Source organism: Triticum aestivum, chromosome 6D (assembly GCF_018294505.1).
Source record: "Triticum aestivum cultivar Chinese Spring chromosome 6D, IWGSC CS RefSeq v2.1, whole genome shotgun sequence".
NCBI classification, from domain to species: Eukaryota; Viridiplantae; Streptophyta; class Magnoliopsida; order Poales; family Poaceae; genus Triticum; species Triticum aestivum.
The window spans coordinates 203090056-203112982 of NC_057811.1; positions in this window are offsets into that span (position 1 = coordinate 203090056).

Genomic DNA, 22927 nt, shown 5'->3' on the forward strand with positions numbered 1-22927 from the left:
GCCCCTGGCCGCATCGTAAGTACTAAAAAAGCCCAGATGCATCCTTGTATCCGGCTTCCCCTCTTTATGGTATTAATATGGTTAATTATGTTATTGCAGTCCGGCCCACGACAGCTCCCAGCAATCCTCCTCAAGAGGCTCGTTGGATTCAAAGGCGATGGCCAGTCAGTCACCGCCGGCTGCTTACTCTTCCACGGCCAAGGGCGATGCCGAGGTGCTGTCACGAAGGATCTTCCCAGGCTAGGGGAGTCTCAGGAGGCCGTCAGGGTGGCGCCAGAGGGCAAAACCTCGACCGCCAGACACATGGGGGAGCAGATTCCCATGGAGACTGGCGATGGGGGCCATGTTCAGTTCGGCCCCCATCCGGATACGGTTCCGGAGACCTACACGGCTCTGGAGTCCGGCGTGCAGCCTCCTTTGAAAGAAGGAGGTGTGCCTATCCCACCGGTGACCTCTGTCCAACCAGGGGCACCGGACAATCTTCTGGAAGCGTTACGAGGCGCTTCCATTGTGGAGGAACACCGTATCCTTATGGGTACAGTGATTGAGAGGGTTCAGTCCGTCAAGAGCGGACTGACCGAAGCCTGCAGCGGCCTGCTAACAGGTTTTGAGGTGAGTGACGCAAAAGAGAAAATCCCAATATAGAGAGTAGCCCCTGAGACCCTATCCAGTGTTCGGAAAGCAAGGCTGGACAGAGGATCAATTCATTTTTGCAGGAAACTAACTAAATGTGTCTTGTATGAATGAGTAGGCGTCGTTGCTGGCCGCGACCTCACACGCTGCCGAAGTCTCCGGACTAAAGCAGAGACTGGAGCGGGCCGAGGAGGAGCTCGGCCAAGCGAGGAAGTAGCTAGAAGACCAGCAAGGTATGTAATGACTCGCTATATATTCGGAAAGAATAAATGATGTGTATTGACCGTAGTGTTATGATATGTGTAGGAGCGACGACCGAGGTCGAGGCCCTTAAAAAGGCCCTGGCTGAAGCCGAGGAGAAAGCTGCCGTGGAGAAAGCCGCCTGTAAGAAGCTCAAGGCTAGGCTTAACGAGGTCCAGCAAGAGCTACAGGACGCTGTGAAGAAATGTGAGGCCTTGGAGTGCGATGTTTCGGCTCGAGAGGCTGAACTCGCCAAGGCTCGCCAAAGCGCGGAAGAAGCCCGGGTTGAGGCCCAGGCCGCCCTCCAGGAGATCCAGGAGGCCAAGAAGATCGCGGCGGGTAAGGCGTTTAGTATGCAAAGCAAGTATGTGAAGAAGAAGTATGTCTTACTAACCCGGATTCGGAGTTCTCTAGGGGCGTTTGTGGATCTGCCGCGCAGTGTGTCAGACGCTACGGAGTTCTTCCGAGCCGAAGAAGGGAGTTCAACGGAGAAGCTGTTCTGGTCGCAATACCTTGCGCCAGAACGTCTAGTGCCCTTCACCGATTAGCTAAAACAGTTGGTCGAGCTGCATAGGGTGGTCGAACTGGCCATGAAGGATTTAATAATCCGGCTGTGGCCTGCCGAAGCTATACCCAGCAGCTACTTCGGCCTCGTGAAGCGGCTGGTGAATGCCTGTCCTCGGCTGGACGTCATCAAGCAGTCGGTCTGCATCGAGGGCGTGCGCATGGCCTTCGCCCGCATCAAGGTCTGGTGGGCGAAGATGGACGCTGTCAAGCTTGTGACTGAAGGGCCGCCTAAGGGCGAGGAGCACCGCATGCCCGAGCGATATTTTGAAGACGTCCTGGAGGGGTCTCGCATTGTGGCGACGCAATGTGCGAAAGACATTATCTTTGAATGAATACATTCATGTTGTCTCTGCCTTGTATGATGAAACAAAGTTGTTATGTAATATAATTTTTGTTATGTTTAAAAAATTTACCTCCTGTGTGGCCGTGTTGTATGAAATCTGAGGGTTGGCCAGTCGTCGGCTTCTGCCCCCACGTAGGTAGTACGGGGGTGTTCGGGATGGAATCTAAACACTCTTGATCCAATTGTTTGGTCCATGAAGGAGGTGTTTAGCGCAACGAACCAGGCAATCAGAGTATGCGGCTTTAGCACCCTCACTTAGCCTAGGAGTTTGACAATAAAAATGTGGGTGCAGCCCCTAGTATCCGAACTAGAATGCTATAAGCACCTGATCGGGTAAGTACCGATCCCTCGCGTAATGCGGAAAAAATCTCTAACGATTTGAAACCTCCGAAGAGCTGACCGGCTCTCGCTGCATCATGACAGTCAGCTTTTGGCTTTCTCTACTGAGGTGCTCCTTCGGGTAAACCAGGGCACAATCGCAGTAGTGCTCCCTTTACTACCTTAGCCGATATAGCGGAACGTAAGGTAGCAAGCACAGGAGCCGGGCAACCCAACTATTGACCAAAGACATGATTCGGAGTCAATGCAATAGTGCTAAATTCGGGGTGCCGAATTATACTATAAAAAGTGTTCGGACTTTGTTGCCATAGTGTGGGGCGCTATGAAGCCCCTGGCAAATTTGAAACGTACCACAGTGTATGGGTGCTATCTAATAAAGTTATTAATAGAAAAGGAAACAGAAAAGGAGCAAAGGTAATGAGCAGGGGCCCTAAAATTTGGGCCGCAAACTGTTTCCATTATAATTTGATTAATACGTCAAAGCGCATTGATACAAATAGTGCGATAAGCAACAGGCTATTTAACATGCCTCAAGCAAGGGAGAGCTGCGTGTGGGCCCTGAAAACAGGTAGAGTGGTCGTTAAAGAAACCACCTAGAAATTCCCCTCTATGTCCAAGCTGACTGCCGGCTTGGTGTATTTGTCCTTCGAAAGGACCTGCGATCAAGCCATCAGGGAAGGCCTGTGGAAAAGAAACCTGAAAAGGAAAAAGGAACCCGTGAAAGTATATGTGTCCGGGAGCGGTCGAGCCGTATTGTGGATCGCAAGCTAGTTATGCCTCTGTCTATGCCCATGGTATTTTGAGTGCGTAGTTATGTACGCGCGGTGCAAATGCCGCCACTTGATCAGGACAGGGACGGAGGCCAAATTGCTAGTCGAGCTCTTGACGAGCCGAGCTATCCTGCTGTAGAATAGTCCGGACCCTCTTGATAGTGTCCGGGGGCTCGGCCGCCGAATTAAGGTTCTGCTTGAAAAGGCCGCTCTGTACTTCTGCTGCTAAGGCAGCGGTGTGCTCCTCGGTACGGAGGGAGCATTCCGTGTTTCCATTAACTGTTATGACACCGCATGGTCCGGGCATCTTGAGCTTGAGGTAAGCATATGAGGCACCACATTGAATCAAGTGAATGTGGTTCGTTCGAGCAGTGCATGATAGCCGCTGCGAAAAGGGACGATATCGAAGATTAACTCCTCGTTTCGGAAGTTGTCCCGAGATCCGAAGACAACCTCTAGCGTAATTGAGCCCGTACAGCAGGCCTATACACCTGGTATGACTCCTTTAAAGGTAGTCTTTGTGGGCTTGATCCGTGATGGGTTAATGCCCATTTTGCATTGTATCCTGATAGAGCAGATTGAGGCTGCTGCCACCGTCCATGAGGACTCGCGTCAGGTGGAATCCATCAATGATTGGGTCAAGGACCAGTGCGGCTGAACCGCCATGACGGATACTGGTCGGGTGATCCCAGCGATCAAAGGTGATCGGGCATGACGACCATGGATTGAATTTTGGGGCGACTGGCTGTATCGCATAGACGTCCCTGAGCGCGCGCTTGCGCTCCCTCTTAGGGATGTGTGTGGCATATATCATATTCACCGTTTTGACCTGAAGGGGAAACTTCTTTTGTCCCCCTGTTTTCGGTTGCTGGGGCTCCTCGTCATCGTCCTCGCTTTGTGATCCCTTTTCCTTGTTCTCGGTATTTAACTTGCTGGCATGTTTAAAAACCCAACAATCTCTGTTGGTATGATTGGCTGGTTTGTCTGGGGTGCCATGGATCTGGCACAGACGATCGAGTATGCGGTCCAAGCTGGATGGTCCCTGATTGTTTCTTTTATATGGCTTCATCTGCAGACCAGACTTGGAGCCACTGAATCCGGCGCTGACTGTCGTGTCATCGGTCTTGTCACCATTGCTTTGGGGTTTGTGTGTGCTGCGTCGGAGCTTGCCATTGCTATTTTTGACCTCGGAGGTGCCCATTTCACTTGCTGTGTTTTTGCTATGGGCCAGCCAACTATCCTCAACCCGCACAAAAGCGGGTCATTAGTGTTGTGAGGGCTGCCATGGACTTCGGCTTTTCCTGGCCGAGGTGGCGGGTGAGCCATTCGTCACGGATGCTATGTTTAAAGGCAGCTAGGGCTTCGGCATCCGGACAGTCGACGATCTGGTTCTTTTCAGTTAGGAACCTAGTCCAGAATTTCCTGGCTGACTCTCCATGCTTTGAACTATGTGACTTAAGAAATCGGCATCTGGTGGCCGGACATATGTACCTTGGAAGTTGTCAAGGAAGGCTTCTTCCAAGTCCTCCCAGCTGCCAATAGAATTTTCAGGCAGGCTGTTTAACCAGTGCCGAGCTGGCCCTTTGAGTTTTAGTGGGAGGTATTTGATGGCGTGAAGATCATCTCCGCGGGCCATATGGATGTCGAGAATAAAATCCTCGATCCATACCGCGGGATCGGTTGTTCCATCGTATGATTCGATATTTATGGTTTTAAACCCTTCTGGGAATTCATGATCCATTACTTCGTCAGTGAAGCAAAGAGGGTGTGCGGCGCCTCTATATCGGGCCGCATCGCAACGTAGCTCCGATGGAGTCCGTCTACAGTTTTCGGCCCGGGCGTGACTAGGTTTGTCACGTCCGAATAAGTAGTCGTCGTCGCGTGTCGAGGCACGTCCTTGCGATCCATAGATCGATCTTGTATGTCCTGCTCTACTATCCAGGTCCTGCCGAAGGTCATATGTGTAACCCCGAGCTGCTTTATCCCTGCCTTTACGGTGAGGTGGGGCGGTCTGGTGTTTGGCTTGAGTTGCCGCTTTATCCCGACCGCGTGGTGGTCGGTCAGCCGCATTGCGCGATGATGGTACGGGCTCCAGCACCTCGTCATCGAACTGAGGTAGCAATTTGCGCTTCGGGTAACTTTTGGCTGGGCGCTTAAGGCTGTATTCTTCAGATGCCAGGACGTCAGTCCATCTATCGTTGAGCAGATCTTGATCAGCTTGAAGCTGCTGCTGCTTCTTTTTCAGGCTCCTTGCAGTGGCTATTAGCTGGCTCTTAAAGCGCTCTTGCTCGAGAGGTTCCTCAGGCACGATAAAATCCTCGTTGCCAAGGCTTGCCTCATCCTTGCAGGGTGGAAGATAAGTGCTGCCCTCCGAGTCGTCGTTTATGGCCTGTTCATCGGGGCTAACTTTCCCATCTTCCCGATCGTCCTATTCAGCCGTTTGTTCGTCGGGATCTTCTCTGTCTTCGGCACCGTCCGGAGTGTGATCGTCTCCTGTGTCGGTGTTGCTGTCCTTGCTGCGGCGGGATTTAGAGCGGCGCCGCTGATGCCGGCGCTTTGGTTGTGTCTTAGGAGGCTCATCCTCAACTGGATTTTCTTTGTCCTCGCCTTTATTCTCTTTGGGTGTATCCACCATGTATACGTCATACGAAGAAGTGGCCGTCCAACGTCCGGTAAACGGCGGGTTTTGGCCATGCTCCTCATCTGCGTCGTCGTCCGTACCGTCAATGTCTTCGGAGCCGTAATCGAGCATGTCGGTTAAGTCCTCGACAGTGGCTATGTAGTGGGTGGTGGGTGGGAAGCGAAATTCCCTGTCATCAGCCTTCAGTTCGAACCGGACATAGTTCAACTGTGAGTCCCCCGCTAAGGACAGATTTTTTAATGAGTTCAGCACGCCGCCTAAAGGCGAGTGCCGGAAGATGTCAGCGGCGCTGAATTTGGCGATCGATGACCGATCCGGCTTGACATAAGCGGACGCACATGGTTCGGAACTTATCACCGGAAACGAGTCCGAGGTTCCGGAAACACAGATATCGAGGTTAGGCCTGTGTGTGGCTCCAATGCCGTGGAGTCTGCAGCTTCCGTGGAGGGGTTGAGCTTCTCGTCCTCGCGCGCGATCTGCTCCGGATCTAAGGCCAGAGCGGTTACAAGTGCAATTTCCTGAGTTTGGTCCGATGAAAGATTTAAGTCATGTTCATCGTAGGGATAGGGATCGGCTGCCGTGGTCTCAAATCCGCCGAAGATCAAGTCTCCGCGGATGTCCGCGACATAGTTCAAGCTCCCAAATCTGACCTGATGGCCAGGGGCGTAGCAGTCGATCTGCTCCAGATGGCCAAGCGAGTTGGCCCGCAGTGCGAAGCCGCCGAATATGAAGATCTGTCCGGGGAGGAAGGTTTTCCCTTGGACAGCATCATTTTTGACGATTAAAGGAGCCATCAAACCTTTTGGGGACGACACAGTGGAACTCTCAATGAAAGCACCAATGTCGGTGTCAAAACCGGCGGATCTCGGGTAGGGGGTCCCTAACTATGCGTCTAAGGTCGATGGTAATAGGAGACAGGGGACACAATGTTTACCCAGGTTTGGACCCTCTCTATGGAGGTAATACCCTACTTCCTGCTTGATTGATCTTGATGAATATGCGTATTACAAGAGTTGATCTACCGCGAGATCGTAATGGCTAAAACCCTAGAAGTCTAGCCTGTATGACTGTATCTGTTTCCGGACTAAGCCCTCCGGTTTATATAGACACCGGAGGGGACTAGGGTTGTACAAAGTCGGTTACAGAGAAAGGAATCTTCATATTTGGTTGCCAAGCTTGCCTTCCACGCCAAGGAGAGTCCCATCCGAACACAGGAGAGAGTCTTCGGTCTTGTATCTTCACAGCCCATTAGTCTGGCCCATGTCCAAGCCGGACACCCGAGGACCCCTTAGTCCAGGACTCCCTCAGCGACGTCGTCACCATGGCCTGGGAGGCCAGAAGCTCCTGAGCTCTGGGGACCTCAGCGACCAAGCCGGGCGCTGACACCTCCGGAGCCATCAGGGCCACGGGGGCTGACTCCTCTCGGGGTGCTCCCCCAAGCCTCGCGAGGATGATCGGGCTGGAGAAGCACGAGCGCCGTTGCTGCCATTACCCATGGAGAGGGGTGCAGCCACAGGAAGCGATCTGGTCTCGAGCAGTACCACCTCATCGTCCTTCCTCTTCTTCGCTGCGAGCGTCGGCCTAATTGCACAACCGGGAAGCGCCAAGGACGAGCAGTAGAAGCAAGAACAAGGCAGGACAAGAACACTTACTGGTCCACCACGGCGTAGTCCCTCCGCTTTTTAAGCTTGAAGCCTGAGAGCCTCACAGCCTGAGGTGCATGTGCGCGGGCTCTAGGAGCGGAAGAAGGGGCAGCAGATGGTCCGGAAGCAGCTCCGGGCGGTGTCGGAGCAGAAGCATCATCGCGGGAGATCAGTGCTGACCTGCCCCTCGTCGGAACCTCGGTCGGTGGCCTTGGACCTTGAAGAGCCCCCAGCCATGGGTCGCTCCCCTTTCTCAAGGGGGACATCGGCCTCATCATCGTCATCAGGCAAGGTGCAGAGGATGTCGGCCTTGCATAAGGGAGAGGTCTCCCCCATCCCCTCGCGGGTCGCCTCTGAGTCGCACTCCTCTTCCCCCTCCCTACGGGAATCGCCAGAAGACACGACCACCGGCGCCAACGCCGTCGGGACCCCAGGAGGCGCCGGCAGCACTAGCCCGCGCTCGCCGAAGGTGGGCATGGCGGCCGCGACCTGCGCCCCGTCCTTACGAAGGAACAAGGGAACGAAGGCACTCGGCGGATATTCCTGGTCATCCCTGACCAGGAGGCGGAGAGCCACAGCCAGCTCTTCTCCAGACAAGGCCTCCGGACTCAAGCGAAGCTTATCTTCCTCGCCACCGAGCGTCCACAAGGGGCGTGAACGCGCCTGGAGCGGAGCCACACGCAGCATCAGGAATTCCCTCAAGAGCATGGCCTCCGTCAACTTCGTCGCCTTCACGTTGCCCGGCTTCAGGTCGGCGGTCATCTTCTTGAGCACTGGCTTCGCCCGGTCGTCAGTAAGCTTCACGCAGAGCCACCTCTCGTCGGACTGGGGCATCTCCGACGGTAGCATCAACAGTGGGTGGATGCACTTGGCATCCATCATGACCCACTTGCTCCTGAAGCCATCGACCTTCTTTAAGGCCTTCGAGATCGCGCTGGCCTTGCCGGCTGCGATGAAGTTGGCGCACCCTGAGGTGTGGCCGTCGTTGATCCGGAGGAAGAAGAAGTGGCGCAGCAGAGCCACGGACAGCATCACCCCGACATACGCCTCGCAGTAGAAGGCGAAGATTGACAGGAGGAGAACAGAGTTGGGATGGAGATGAAGGGCATGCAGCTTGTAATGGCTGAGGACGGCGTATAACAAGTCGGAGAAGGGGGGAACCAGCCCCGCAAAGACGCTGCTCATGAAGAAGGGGTAGAAGGTGCTCCTCGAAGCCTCCGGCTCGGCGGAGCCGGCCCGGAGCTCGGTCTTCCCATTCTCGTTGTTCTCCCCCGCCGTCAGCAGACGAGTGGTGGCGAGGTTCTTCTCTGAGACATTGGGCGCGTCCAGAGCCGGCTCGTACCAGGCGGGCGATGAAGCAGCCTTGACCTTCCAGGGCGCCATTGGTCGCTGGCTCGGAAGGGACTTGAAGAAGATATGGAGACTTCGGAAGCAAGGGGCGAGAAAGGGGATCTGGAGCAAGACGAAGGAAAGCAATGAAGGCAAGCGTTGCCAGCGCCAGCCTTTTGTCAGACGGGCAGTTGCCGAGGCAGCGTGGGGAAGCGGAGACGCCCATGTCCAATCAATCGCCACGCGTCAAGCGGGGCCGCAGGCTGTTGGGGCCCGCAGCGCTCAGCACTTGTCCTTTGGCTTCGCCTCGAAGCCAAGTCCGATCGCGCATTGGGCCTGGGGATTACTGTCGGCGTCCTGGGAACGGGGGTCCCAAGACTTGCCTGCCTGCGGCCCACAGCGTGGCTCCACCAGCGGCCCTGTACGGCCCATCCTCACCAGCAAACACTCAAGACCCTCGCGAGGGGCCAAGCCTCGCGAGGCGGACGACACAAGACCTCCACGGGGGCAGCCTCACCAAGCCGGCTCGTGAGGGGTATAGAGATCAAGGCAAGGGACACCTCGCGAGATTCCTGTGACGCAAGCCATGACGACCGGAGCCAGTCGGGCGCCAGTGCGCGCAATGTCCTCGTTTCCTCTTTGGTGCTAAAGAGGCAAGCGCGGGCGAGGAGTCGCAAGGCATCAGGCAAAGGTTTCCATGTCGGTGAAACGAGACCAAGACCAGCATGACAGCAGGACGGAGGTCACCGTGGAGCCCAAGACGGCGTCACCACCAGAGCCTTCGGCAGGTGAAGACCACCTTTAGTCAGGATAACCTGTACTAGTTGTCTCCCTCCGAATTTGGCCGTTGTTGGATCCCTTCCCGCTCAATATTTGGGGAGAGGACCAGGGCCTCTATAAATAGGACTAGCCACCACCATAGCAGGCATCTCATCTTGGATCGGAACCATTCCATCCATAGCCACACACAAGTTCACCAAGCACAAGAACACCTCTCCTCAGGAGGCTGTTCTTCCCTTATAACTGTTCATCCTCAGCCCAAGAGGCAATCCACCACAGCACACTGGAGTAGGGTATTACACCACATCGGTGGCCGGAACCAGTATAAACTCTTGTGTCTCTCATTTTTTGGGTTCGTCGAGCTAGGCCTTGTGATTGTTGCGAGTGCGATCTAGGGAGAGAGAGAGAGAGATCTTCGTGCGCACCCCAGTGTTCGAACCTCAAGGGTTTTGCCGGAACCCGAAATCTGACACATGTGCCTCCATGTATCTCTACGAACAACTTGAGTCCATCATCCCGGCAAACATACTTTAATTTCACCTTGTTCAGTCTCTTTCTATACAGAGTGTTATCCACAAATTGGTACATACTCGACTGACATGCTACTTTCTCAGCTTCTTCTTGCTCATTGGAAAGCTCTGCTGTTTGGAGAAATCAAACTATATGTTGCGCCCATGCCGGAGCTTGTGGCTCGACGATAAGGACCAAAGGCATCTCTACGGCCGCGAGAGCCCTAACCTCGACAGCAAGAACTCGAGGTTCTGGGTGAAGATGTTACTCACGGGCAAAGCTTCACTGTCCCTGGCAACATTCTCACTAGTGTCTTTAGGAAGCTCTGCGAGGAAATATTGGCCAGTGTTCAACTTTCTCCTCTTTTTATCTCGCATTGATGGAGTAATTGATGGTTGATTTAAATGGAGTACAAAAGTTCCTGGTTCCACAGGTAGCTTTTGGGCAGCACGCTTTGACAGGTGATTAGCAATGTTGCTCTCCGCGCGGGGGATATGCTCTGTTTACAACCCGTCAAAGTGTCCCTCTAATTTCCTCACTTCTTCCATGTATGCTTCCATGAACAGGCTCTGATAGTCCTTGTTCACTTGTTTCACGACAAGCTGTGAATCTCCGCGAACAATCAACTTTCTAATTCCCAACTCAACAACAATCTTGAGACCGACAAGGACCCCCTTGTCGGATTTCCGGTTCCGGCAAAACCCTCGAGGTTCGAACACTGGGGTGCGCGCGAAGATATCCCCCTACCTAATCACGCCCTCAGCCTCACCGCGATCTCAAAGCCTAGCTCGACGAACCCGCAACACAAGAGACACGAGATTTATACTGGTTCGGGCAACCATTGTGGTGTAATACCCTACTCCAGTGTGGTGTGGTGGATTGCCTCTTGGGCTGAGGATGAACAGTACAAGGGAAGAATAGCCTCCTGGGTGAGGTGTTCTTGTCCTTGGTGAACTTGTGTGGGTGAGGATGGATCTAGTCCAAGATCCGATGTCTCTATGGTGGTGGCTAGTCCTATTTATAGAGGCTCTGGTCCTCTCCCCAAATATTGAGCGGGAAGGGAGCCAACAATGGCCAAATTCAAAGGGAGACAACTAGTACAAGCTATCCTGACTAAAGGTGGTCTTCGCCTGCCAAAGGCTCTGGTAGTGATACCGTCTTGGGCTCCATGGTGACCTTCGTCCTACCGTCCTGCTGGTCTTGGTCTCGTTGCACCGATATGGAAACCTTTGCCTGATGCCTCGGGACTCCTCGCCTGCGCTTGCCCCTTTAGCACCAAAGAGGAAATGAGGACACTGTGCGCGTTGGCGCCAGGCTGGCGCCCTCCTGGCCTTGGTCGTCACGGCTGACGTCGTAGGAACCTCGCGAGGTTCCCTTGCCTTGATCTCTCCGCCCCTCGCGAGCTAGCCTGGCGAGGCCGCTCCCGAGGAGGTCTTGTGTCGTCCGCCTCGCGAGGCATGGCCCCTCGCGAGGGTCTTGAGTGTTTGCTGGTGAAGATGGGCCGTACTGGGCCGTCGGCAGAGCCACGCCGTGGGCCGCAGGCAGGCAAGTCTGTGGACCCCCATTCCCAGGACGCCGACACCCCTCATACTCTGTGGTGTTGTTGGTCGCTTCCTCCCTGGGAAAGTGCATTTGAACTACGTACTTGAGGTGTTCTCCGGTGGGTGCAACAAGCAGCGCTCCAGCACCGGTGCCTTGCAGCATGAAGGCACCGTCAAAGTACATGATCCATTCTTTCTCAGTCTCTTTACCAGGGAGAATTGATTCCTGAATCTCTTCATCTTGTGTTGGCATCCATTCTGCGATGAATTCCGCCAATGCTCTACTTTGAATAGTCTAAGTGCTCTCAAACTTGAGTGCAAAACTTGACAGTTCCAATGCCCACTCCACTATCCTACCAGTTGCCTCTGGATTCCTTAGATACGCTGCAACAGGAAGTGAGTGACAATAGTGATCTCATGTGCTTGGAAGTAGTGGTGTAGATTTCTCGAGGCCATGACGTGACCGAAAAGCAGCTTTTGCACACTAGAGAACCTTGATCTAGCGTCTTGCAAGAGGGAACTAACAAAGTACACTGGTCGCTGCACCACTTTCTTCTTTGGCACTATCTTCTGATCAACTTCTCCTTCTTGCACCATTTTTACTTTGCCTGCGTCAGGACGTGCCTGGGAGGATGCTGCCTTGTTGTGGGATGGGCTTGCCGCTGCTATTTCCTCATCGCCAGCTTCTCTCTGTGCAACTAGTGCAATACTGACCACTTGGTTTGTTGCCGCTAAATGTAGAAACAATGGCTCATGTGGCGTAGGCGCAACCATCGTTGGCGCAGAAGATAAGTACCTTTTCTGATCTTGCAGCGCAGCCTTCGCATCTGGAGTCCGTTTCACTGGACCTGCCTTTTTCAATATCTTGAAAAATGACAGGGCGCACTCAGCAGATCTTGAAATGAACCTACTTTGAGCGGCGATACAGCCGGCAAGACGTCACACATCTTTGACAGTCTTGTGTGCTTCAATCTGCTCCATGGCATTGATCTTGTCGGGGTTTTCTTCGATTCCATGCTGAGACGCAAAGAACCTATCGTGGATTTAACACGGCTGATGCCCTAGTGAAAGGACTTAGGTGTGGAGCCATCGCAACTAGGTTAGCTTGAAGGGGTTGAACGGGACAAAGGACACAAGGAGTTTACCCAGGTTTGGCCCCTCTTCATGGAGGTAAAAGCCTAATCCTGCTTTTGGTGGTATTGCTTGAGTTTCGATTACAAGGGAGCGAATATGCTTGACCTAGTTCTGGACTTCTTGTTTCTTGAGTTAACTGGCCGCCGGGTCACACCTTTATATAAGTTGGACCTGGCGGCTTACAGAGTCTCGGCCGGCTCACACACCGTGACCGGCTCGACTTGTAATAATCATTGCCTTACGAGACAAGTTATCATATGGTGGTTCATAGGCCCCGGTTCTGGGCCTTCTCCAGGCCTGCCTCCATGAACCGCCATCTTCACGCCTTGGGCCTCCTTGGACTTCTTCATACTGAACCGCCAATGGTATAACCCGGCCCCTCCTGGGCGGGTCATACCTCGGAGTTATATCCCCAACATTAGGCCCCAGGTTGACTTAAACTTTTTCACGTCAATCTTCACTGTCTTAACTTGAACAGAACTGTACTCCAGTGTTGAACCTCATTCACACTTTTGTAACCCGCCATGACGTAATACCAGTAAATCTTTGTAATCCGCCATGACATAATGCACATTGATTTCACAAAAAACCGAGGATATCTTAACGGATCCTTATCTTTAATAGCCTTCCCGAAAATCAAGGCGCCCTTATTGTTAACATAATCATCTCGTCTCCTCGATTTCTACGCATGCCATCTCATCACTTATAAATAGGGACAGGGGGCCCCATTTTCACTTTTTACCCCCTGCCTCTGCGTCTCCTTCTTCTTCCTCGGGACTCCGCTGCGACTCGAGCTCCGCGGCAGCCGTCCTCCTCCAACAGAATCAACTTCGGCCACTGTATCAACCTGAGCGAACTAGAAAAATGGCAGCGCTCCTCCGCTGTTCCTAAGCCTCAGTGAGTGTTCATCTCCCCTCATATCCAATCTGTACAAGGGTTTCAGTGTTCGTCGGTGTTCTTCGCCGTTCATTGTAATCCCCTCTAAGATGCCTAGTTTGATCTGAAAACAATGCTGAAGTCACGCGAAAACAGTTTAGCAATATTTTCAAACTGCAGATATACCCCATCTCCTCATGATTCAATCTTAACTCGCAAGTTCCTCCACTTCCGTAGCCTTAGGTTCACAAATTGATCTTATTTTCTGAACTGTTGTAGATCCAAAATCATAAGTAGAGTTTGCAAAACCTGTTTATCTAGCACTTAGTGAAATTCTACTCCAGATCTATAGATAATGTCACAGCCCTAGAATTGCTTGTAGTTAGTTGCATCTGTGAGCATCCATGCATCATGTTTAAATTCAATAGAATTTGAATTGGGGATGTTCAAACCCTAGCACCAAATGAATCCAAATAGGTTCAACTAAAATCTTTTTCAATGATTTCAAAATGACCTTTAAAAATGTTCATCATTTCTGGATCAAGGTGGAAGCATCTACCATAAATGGTTCACATTTTTTCAGGACATATTTGGACTTTGAATTAACTCATTACTTATTTGAGTTGGAGCAAATAAATGCTATATATAAATTTCATGGCTCCAATAATTCTGGAATTGGTTGAGGGCCTATGTAATAATTCAATTAGTGCCCATAATTATTTTCAGAATCTTACAGTGATTTGGTTTGAAAACCAAATTAAAAAAACTGCAAAATTAGAAAACAGATATAAAAACTGAGAGTCTTGCCTAGCGCTTACCTGTCCAGCTGGCCGGCCTACTACTGTGCGGCCCAGCCCACAGCGCAGTGCCAGTAACCCTCAACCTCCCGCCAGGAGGATGAGAGGCGCGTGGCCACTGCACGCGAGCACGCGCCCCGGCCACCTCCTGCTTGCCGCCTCCCTCTGGACCTCCCGGACGACGCCACGCACGCCCCGTGCACAACCCTCTCACTCTCACCCACTTTCCCCTCTCTCCTGCAAGAACACGAGCTCGACCGAGCGAGCTCGCCGACGCCGACCGCCGTACCCGTGGCTACCGGCCACCCCTCGCCCTGCCGCTGGGTCCAGAAGCTCCGCCGCGTCTTCCTCGCCCTCTCCACTGAGCTACACGATGCCCGGAGGCCCTGCTTCATCGCCACCATCGTCGTCTTCGCCCTCGGCCGCCGTGGATCGCCGCCGTCCATTCGCGACAAACATCGCTTCCCCGACTCTGCCGTCTGCACCATCCACCTCCCCGTGAGCCCCGCTCCTTATTCCCCCTGTCCCTTGCTCAAACTCATGCCGTAGCCACTGTCCAATCGCAACCGAAGCTCACTGCCGCCGGCCATGTCGCCGTCGCGGCCATGGCTTGATTCGGTCGCATCTGAGCACGCCGTTAAACTCCTGGAGTTCCCAGGAGCCTGTAGGGCACTTCTCCTAGCCCCTCCATGCACCGTAGCCTCGCGCACGACCGAGCCCGAACTCCGGCCCCTGCCCAGCTCGACGCCACCGCCGCTACAATCCACCTTGCTCCCTCCTGTGGCCTCCTCTAGATGCGCGCGTGCGCCAACAACCCATAGCCGCAAACCGCGCTCGAAACCGTCAACCGTAGCTCAAACCCGACGCCCTCCGCCGCGCGAAATGCTCGCCGCCGGCCAAACTCTGGCTAGCTGACGTGGCACTATCATTAGTGCTAATCCCTGCCAGCTAGACGCCCCCACAGCCACTGACAGCAGGTCCCGCAGCGAGTCAAACCCCAGTCAACGCGGGATTAGACCCGGTTAACCCCTGTGTTAGTGACGCGTGGACCCCACATGCCAGGTTTGACCCCAGTCAGCTCCGTTGACCTGCTGATGTCGTCCCGATGTCATGCTGACGTTGTAACTATTTTCTGGAATTTAAAATAAATCAGAAATGATTTATGAATTTCAGAAAATAACCTAAACTTCTAAAAATCATAGAAAATAATCTATAACTCAGAATGAAATAAATTATATATGAAAAATGATCAGAAAAATCCAATCTATCCATCTGTACGATTTTCATGCATGTTTGAGCAACCTAAAGCTACTGTATGTGACAATTTGAATTAATGGCATTTGAAATGCCTTATGTGGAGTTTGAATTTGAACCTTGGGTTCAAACCAACTTCATTTAAATCGTTGCTAGATACATTAGCTCAAATCACAGCATATTTCCATGTCACATTCATGCATCATATTGTTGCATTGCATTGATTGTGTTCCTTCTCTGTTTGCCGGTGTTGTTCCCTCTCAGTGGGCGTTGTTTCGACGTTGTGATCGTTGACGCCGATGAAGACCTATACTATCTTCAGAAGTGCCAGGCAAGCAAAACCCCCTTGTTCGCTCCGATACAATCCCACTCTCTTGCCCCTGCTCTCTTTTACTGCATTAGGACAACAACAATTCAACTGTTACATGCTGCGGTAGTTGAACCCTTTTCCTTTGCATGACCCGTCATTGCCACAGTAAATAGAGGAAACTGTAACGCCCCGAGACAGACGCTCTAGACGCCTTCCATGTTTTTCGTTGTCGCCGTGTGTTTTATTTGTTTGTTGCTTTCATCATCGCATCATTCACATTGCATCGGCACTCTGTTGCCGTCATTGTTTTCAAACTTGCATCCCCTAGTAGTTGCCGCGTCCCCCCTTGCTTTCGTTGACCGTTTCGAGACCAACCTCACTTGCAACGTTGCTCCTCGTTTTCTCTTTTGTCCTCTCCGGGGCCTTTTGTCAGACACTTTGTCTTTGTCGACCCCTCTCAGGCCACCCCTCGCGCGCGTCCGAAAATTGTCCCGAACCCGAACCGGACTATCGTTACCGTTGGGTCCGGATCATCCCCTAACATCTATTAAATATCTCCGTTTTGTTATTTGGACTACCTACCTATTTTTCTCATCCGTTTGTTTATGATTGTAGGGATGAGGTATCCCCTAACCTAAATTCATCTGATATAAATATCAGTCTAACCCTAGATCCTAGGGGCTTGTCCCATCATTCCCTTTCGGCCGCCGCCACTCCACATCGGGATCCCTCCCGATCCACCTGCCCAACCAGAGCAATCCCGCAGCCTCCTCCCGATCCGCCAGCCACCACCAAATCCTCCTCCTTGCCTCGATCAAGCCCACAAGAGAGGAGCTCCTCCTCTGTTTTCTCCTCGAGCCTGCAGCAACAGCGCAGCGCCCGAGCGCTCCTCACCCTGCCGCCACTCCCGCGCCTCCACGCGCCCGCATCCACCAGAGGAGCCCGAGTCCTCCTGCCTCGCTTGATCTGGACTAGGAGGTTCCCGAGCATCTCCACCGTTGCCGTCTCAGAAACTGCAGGATGCTTCCCGCGCCATGGCCTCCCCTGCTCGCCGACCGCGTTGATGTCGTCGTCTTCGCGCCCTTGCAGTCCCGGCTTTCCCCGCCGCCTCGTCTACCTCCTCTGCATCACGCCCAGTCGCTGGGAGCTCGTCCCCAAGTCCCGCCAACGCCAAGTCCCTCGCCTCGCTGCCTCATCGCCATGGCAACAGCAGCAATTCGCAAGCCCCGGCACCGCTCCTCCTCTGCCCGAGCGCTCCTCTCCACGCCGGCATCCCCGTCCCGAACCTCATCGCCGTCGAGCATCACCAGCAGGCCGTGCCCCTGGCCTCGCGCCTTCTCCTCTCCTTCTATCTCTTTTCCTTCCTCTCTGTATCTTCTCTGATTTTTCCCCACCGTGGTCGCCTCGCCGCAGGTCGCCGATGCTCCAACGGGATCAAGCCACCGGAGCTCCTGCACCAACCCTGCCGTCGCCGCTCCACGCCCCAAGTCCCTCGCCTCGCCGTCCCTTCGCCCGCTCGTCGGAGCTCTGCTCCAGGCGCCGCCTGCAGCTCCCTGCATCGAACAGGAGAACGAGCGCACGAGTAGCGCTCGCGTTGACCGCGCCCAGGCCCAGTGCCTCGCCTCTGCTGCCTGTGCCCCGCCTCCCACCGACCTGGGCCATAACCCATGGCGAGAAACCCCCCTTCGCTCATGTTCTGTTTCGGCCCAGTGCATGGATTCGGCCCGATGCGTGTTTTCCCCCTCTGCGATTTAGCTTTATCCATAGAATTACAGTTTTACAGAAAAACCCCTCATGTTCATGCATATAATAACTCAACAACCGTGCATCGGATTGAAATGTTTTAAACATGTAAAATACTTAGATTTTCATCTAGTTTCATAATATGCCACTCTCATCCATGTTTAAAATGTTTAAACTTGCTGTTTATTTAATTTGCTTAAATGCCATGTTAAAATGATTTATTTCATAACTAATTAACCGTAGCTCGGATTTTAATAAACTTTATATGTAGATGGGGTAGAAAAATGCATAGATTAACTTGGTGGACTTTACTTTGCTGTTTAACAACATTAAAATTGCGTTTATGGCAGAACAGTACCAAATCAAAATATGCACATGAGGTTTTTCCGGAATTGTTGTTTTTGTTTCCGGCCTCATTTAACTTGCTTAAATAGTTAGTTTACTTATGCTTCACCCTCTTGCCTTGTTAATCAACATTTAACATTGTTGGGTACATAAACGAGAGAGAACTAAATAATTGATGTGGTGTTTTGTCAATATGCAACTCATTGCATATTGAGCTCCACTTAATTTGTAGTATTGTTTGTGCATTTTGCCATGACATGACTCATTAAATCGGACATGCATCATACTTGTCTGTGCATCATGCCATGTGTATGTGGTGGTTGTTTACTATATTGTTTGTTTCTTTCCGGGTTGCTTCTCTCGTTAGCTTCGGTTTCGTTCCGGAGTTGTGAGGATTCGTTCGACTACGTCCGTTTGTCTTCTTCATGGACTCGTTCTTCTTCCTAGCGGGATTTCAGGAAAGATGACCATACCCTCGAAATCACTTCTATCTTTGCTTGCTAGTTGTTCGCTCTATTGCTATGCCGTGCTACCTACCACTTGATATATCATGCCTCCCATATTGCCATGTCAAGCCTCTAACCCACCTTTTCCTAGCAAACCATTGTTTGGCTATGTTACCGCTTTTGCTCAGCCCTTCTTATAGCGTTGCTAGTTGCAGGTGAAGTTGAAGTTTGTTCCATGTTGGAACATGGATATGTTGGGATATCACAATATCTCTTATCTTAATTAATGCATCTATATACTTGGTAAAGGGTGGAAGGCTCGACCTTATGCCTGGTGTTTTGTTCCACTCTTGCCGCCCTAGTTTCCGTCATACCGGTGTTATGTTCCTTGATTTTGCGTTCCTTACGCGGTTGGGTGATTTATGGGACCCCCTTGACAGTTCGCTTTGAATAAAACTCCTCCAGCAAGGCCCCACCTTGGTTTTACCATTTGCTACCACCTATCCCCTTTTCCCTTGGGTTCTGCAGACTCAAGGGTCATCTTTATTTAAACCCCCCCGGGCCAGTGCTCCTCTGAGTGATGGTCCGAACCGAGCAGACTGCGGGGCCACCTTGGGGAAACTTGAGGGCTGGTTTTACTCGTAGGATGTCTCATCCGGTGTTGCCCTGAGAACGAGATATGTGCAGCTCCTATCGGGATTTGTTGGCACATCGGGCGGCTTTGCTGGTCTTGTTTTACCATTGTCGAAATGTCTTGTAAACTGAGATTCCGAGACTGACCGGGTCTTCCCAGGAGAACGTTTATCCTTCGTTGACCGTGAGAGCTTATAATGGGCTAAGTTGGGACACCCCTGCAGGGTATTATCTTTCGAAAGCCGTGCCCGCAGTTATGTGGCAGATGGGAATTTGTTAATATCCGGTTGTAGAGAACTTGACACTTGACTTAATTAAAAATACATCAACCGCGTGTGTAGCCGTGATGGTCTCTTCTCGGCGGAGTCCGGGAAGTGAACACGGCTTTTGGGTTAAGTTTGACGTAAGTAGGAGTTCAGGATCACTTCTTGATCATTACTAGTTAACGACCGTTCTGTTGCTTCTCTTATCGCTCTTTTTTACGTATGTTAGCCGCCTTATATGCTTAGTGCTTGCTGCAGCTCCACCTCACTACCCTTTCCTTCCTATTAGCTTAAATAGTCTTGATCTCGCGGGTGTGAGATTGCTGAGTCCTCGTGGCTCACAGATACTTCCAAAACAGTTGCAGGTGTCGATGATACCAGTGCAGATGACGCAACCGAACTCAAGTGGGAGTTCGACGAAGACCTTGGTTGTTACTATGTTTCTTTGCATGTTGATCAGTAGTGGTGCCCAGTTGGGACGATCAGGGATCTAGCAGTTGGGTTATCTTCTTTTCTTTTGGCTTTGACCGTAGTCGGTCTATGTGTGTACTCTGATTGATGTGTGATTTATTTATGTATTGTGTGAAGTGGCGATTGTAAGCCAACTCTTTATCCCATTCTTGTTCATTACATGGGATTGTGTGAAGATGACCCTTCTTGCGACAAACCACAATGCGGTTATGCCTCTAATTCATGCCTCGACACGTGGGAGATATAGCCGCATCGTGGGCGTTACAAGTTGGTAATTAGAGCCATCCCCGACTTAGGAGCCCCCTGCTTGATCGAATCGCTGGCGTTGTTGAGTCTAGAACAAAAATGTTTTGAGTCTTAGGATTATATATATCGGAGAGTAGGATTCTTTTACTTCTCAGTCCCTTTGTCGCTCTGGTGAGGTCTTCTGACGTAGATGTTTTGACTTTCCTCTCCTCAAATTTCACTAAAAAAAATTTAGGATCACGCGGGTATCTTGGAATCGTTCCGATGGTTTTGTGACGAGAACATTGTTCTTGGTGCCTCCTGACATTTAGGGGTTGTGGCAGTGTCCCGGGGAGTTGAGCTCCGAGGTGTTGTTGTCACAATTTTATCGTTGCAGTTCTGGAATACCTGAGTTTCGCCGACATAGAAAATCTCTTTTATGCAGTTGTTGGTGAGATCACCTCGACGCCACCCAGTACTGGGGCGGGAGTTCGAGAGTATTGCCATAACTCGTATAACGGATGCTTTTCGAAGGTTGAGGTAAATGATTTCCGAAGGTTTCTTGGTTATGTGTTGAAGGATGGATACAACTGGATCTAGCTATTGTTAGTTTGGGTGATATATTTTGTGTCCCCTGTATCCCCAACACCTGATTGCATAACAGGAAGTTTCGGGAGTTTATAAGTGGGAATTCAAGTAGCTCCTAGGATATCTTTCCGACAGATGCATGATATGAGATTGGGGTTCGACGTCTAGTTGTCCGCCTTTCCACGGTTGGTTTTACAGAGGTCTCGTAGTGTCTTAAAGAGTACTTGGCTATGCCGACTCGGGGACGCTTCGTATATCATGTGCACTGCCTTGTACATGATGGTGCTGTACGATCGAGCCCGTGTGGGCCCCACCACGAAAACTTCGGACGAAATCTCTATCATATGTTTGTTCCGGCTTATTTTGCAAGCCAAATCCTTTGTTTTATTTTAAGTTGTGGTATTCGAGTTGCTTCGAAGTCAAATGTGGATTCCATACCTTTTCCAAGTGGTGTTCTCATATTCCAATGTGGATACTAATCCTTCTTGATCATCGAGATTGTCATCCCAATTCTTTCCAACCGGCGTGTTTCTCTTCAAGTGCATCCAGTCATTCCAACATTCGCGAGATCAATTCTTAGTTGTTTGCAATGGTGTTTGCTTCATCCGTCCCAAGTTGTCTTTGTTTTCCCACCCTCCCACCCTCTTTCTTCAAGGACTCAGATTTCTTAATCATGTATCCATCTTATGGATGTGAATTTTCTCCATTCTTTTCCATCAATGTTCTTATCCGGTGATTTCCCATGAAGATACTAACGGAGTTTCAAGTTTTTTATTCTTCGTTCTTTTCTTCTCCGGTGGACTCAAGTCAAGCTTTCAGTGTTGATCGTATTCTTTTCCTCGTTTCAAATGCTTTCTCATGTCGGTGCATCTCTTAATCATCCACCTCTTGCTATTCATGTTATCTGGAGTGCTGAAGATATCTCAGTAGATTCGCATTTCATTCCCAATCCGTTCAAGCTATCTCGAGGTTGTTATCTCATTCAAGCCATTTAATTCAACCGGTGCAATCTCCCTTTCAAGTAATCATTTCAACGGTGTTTCTTTTGAGTGGGCCCTAACCCACAGGTCTTTTTCAGGGATCTTACCTGACTCTTCTAATTCTTTTCGGAGTTATTCTCAAATTCATTGCAAAGTTTGACGTAAAAATGAATTATCATCAGTCATATTCCTTCTCCAAGATCGCTTTAAAATTATTTTCATTGTTGATTCAACCTTTCTGTTCTTCATGGTTCCGGAGTGCCTCAAAAATTCATGGGGGTGTTTCTCATCATCATTCTCAACATTTCAAGATCAAGGTAGAGATTTCTCCTAAATCTTGGAACGTTCTCTTGAAGATTCATGGTTCTAACTTGTTGCCATCCTCTCAAATTGTTTCCAATCGCGCAATTCTTTTCTTACCCATCCGGAGCATTTCATGAGTTGTTTTTCGTTCCTTGATCATCCAAAGGCCATCATTTCAGAAGATTTCTTTGTTCTAAGTTTTCAGCCTCGTTCTCCAATTATTCTAAATTGATGTCTCTTCGTTCATCTCCATATTATTCCGGTGCACCGTTCAAGTATTCTCTAATCAGCTCGTGATCTCTTCGTTCACTTGTACCTAAATTCTCTCAAGTATCTTCGTTCATTTTCTAATTCTTCCCGGTGTTTCTTTATCTTTTCTTCATTCATTTTCAATTCTTACGGTGGTTCGTTCAAGAGTTCTCTTCCTTCGTTATCATTTAGATTCATTCGTTCTTTCCAATCCTACCGGTGGTTCATTGAAGACCTTCCCAAGTTTGCGCAAGATCTATCTTAATCCTTTCTATGAGAATAAGTAGTATGCCAAATCCATTGCTTGTCATCAATTTAATTGGTGAAGGATGAGCGTAATGTAATTCTTATTCTTGTTTCCTCCAAGTGATTAATTCCTTCTTCCGGAGTTCGTTCATGATATCAAATTCTCGGTTCCAAGTTGTTCATCTTTTCTTTCCGGAGTTCCAAGTTTTTCTCGGTTATATCATTTCAAAGCTCCACCAAAATCATTGCAAGGCTTCACCTTGTGTTGTCAACTTCTCTTTCTTTTTATCATCCTTTTATTACCGGAGTTCTTCATGGAGGCTCTACATGGTGCTTCATCAAGGATTCCTTTCATTCTTCAATTGTTCTTCAAGATTTCTCTCGGAGTTAAGATCCGTCAAGCCATACTTCAAAATAAACATGGTGCTCAACACATGTTTGTTTTGAGGAGTTCAAGCATTCTTCATCTTGCATTCCGTAGTGCAATTCGTTTTACCTTATCATTTGAGGTGGTGTTATGTCATTCTTGACAGTTTGAGTTCGCGTTTCAGGATTCACATGTTGTTAAGAATGAGATATTTTAAATCCACCAATCTCTTCGTTGGATTTATCTTGTGTCATGTTTCACCTAAAGCTTTCCCTAAGGATTTTTGCTATTTATGGTACTCATAAATGACCCAAGTTCTTCATTTATCCTCCCGGCAAAATAAGTTTCTCGTCTCCTTGTT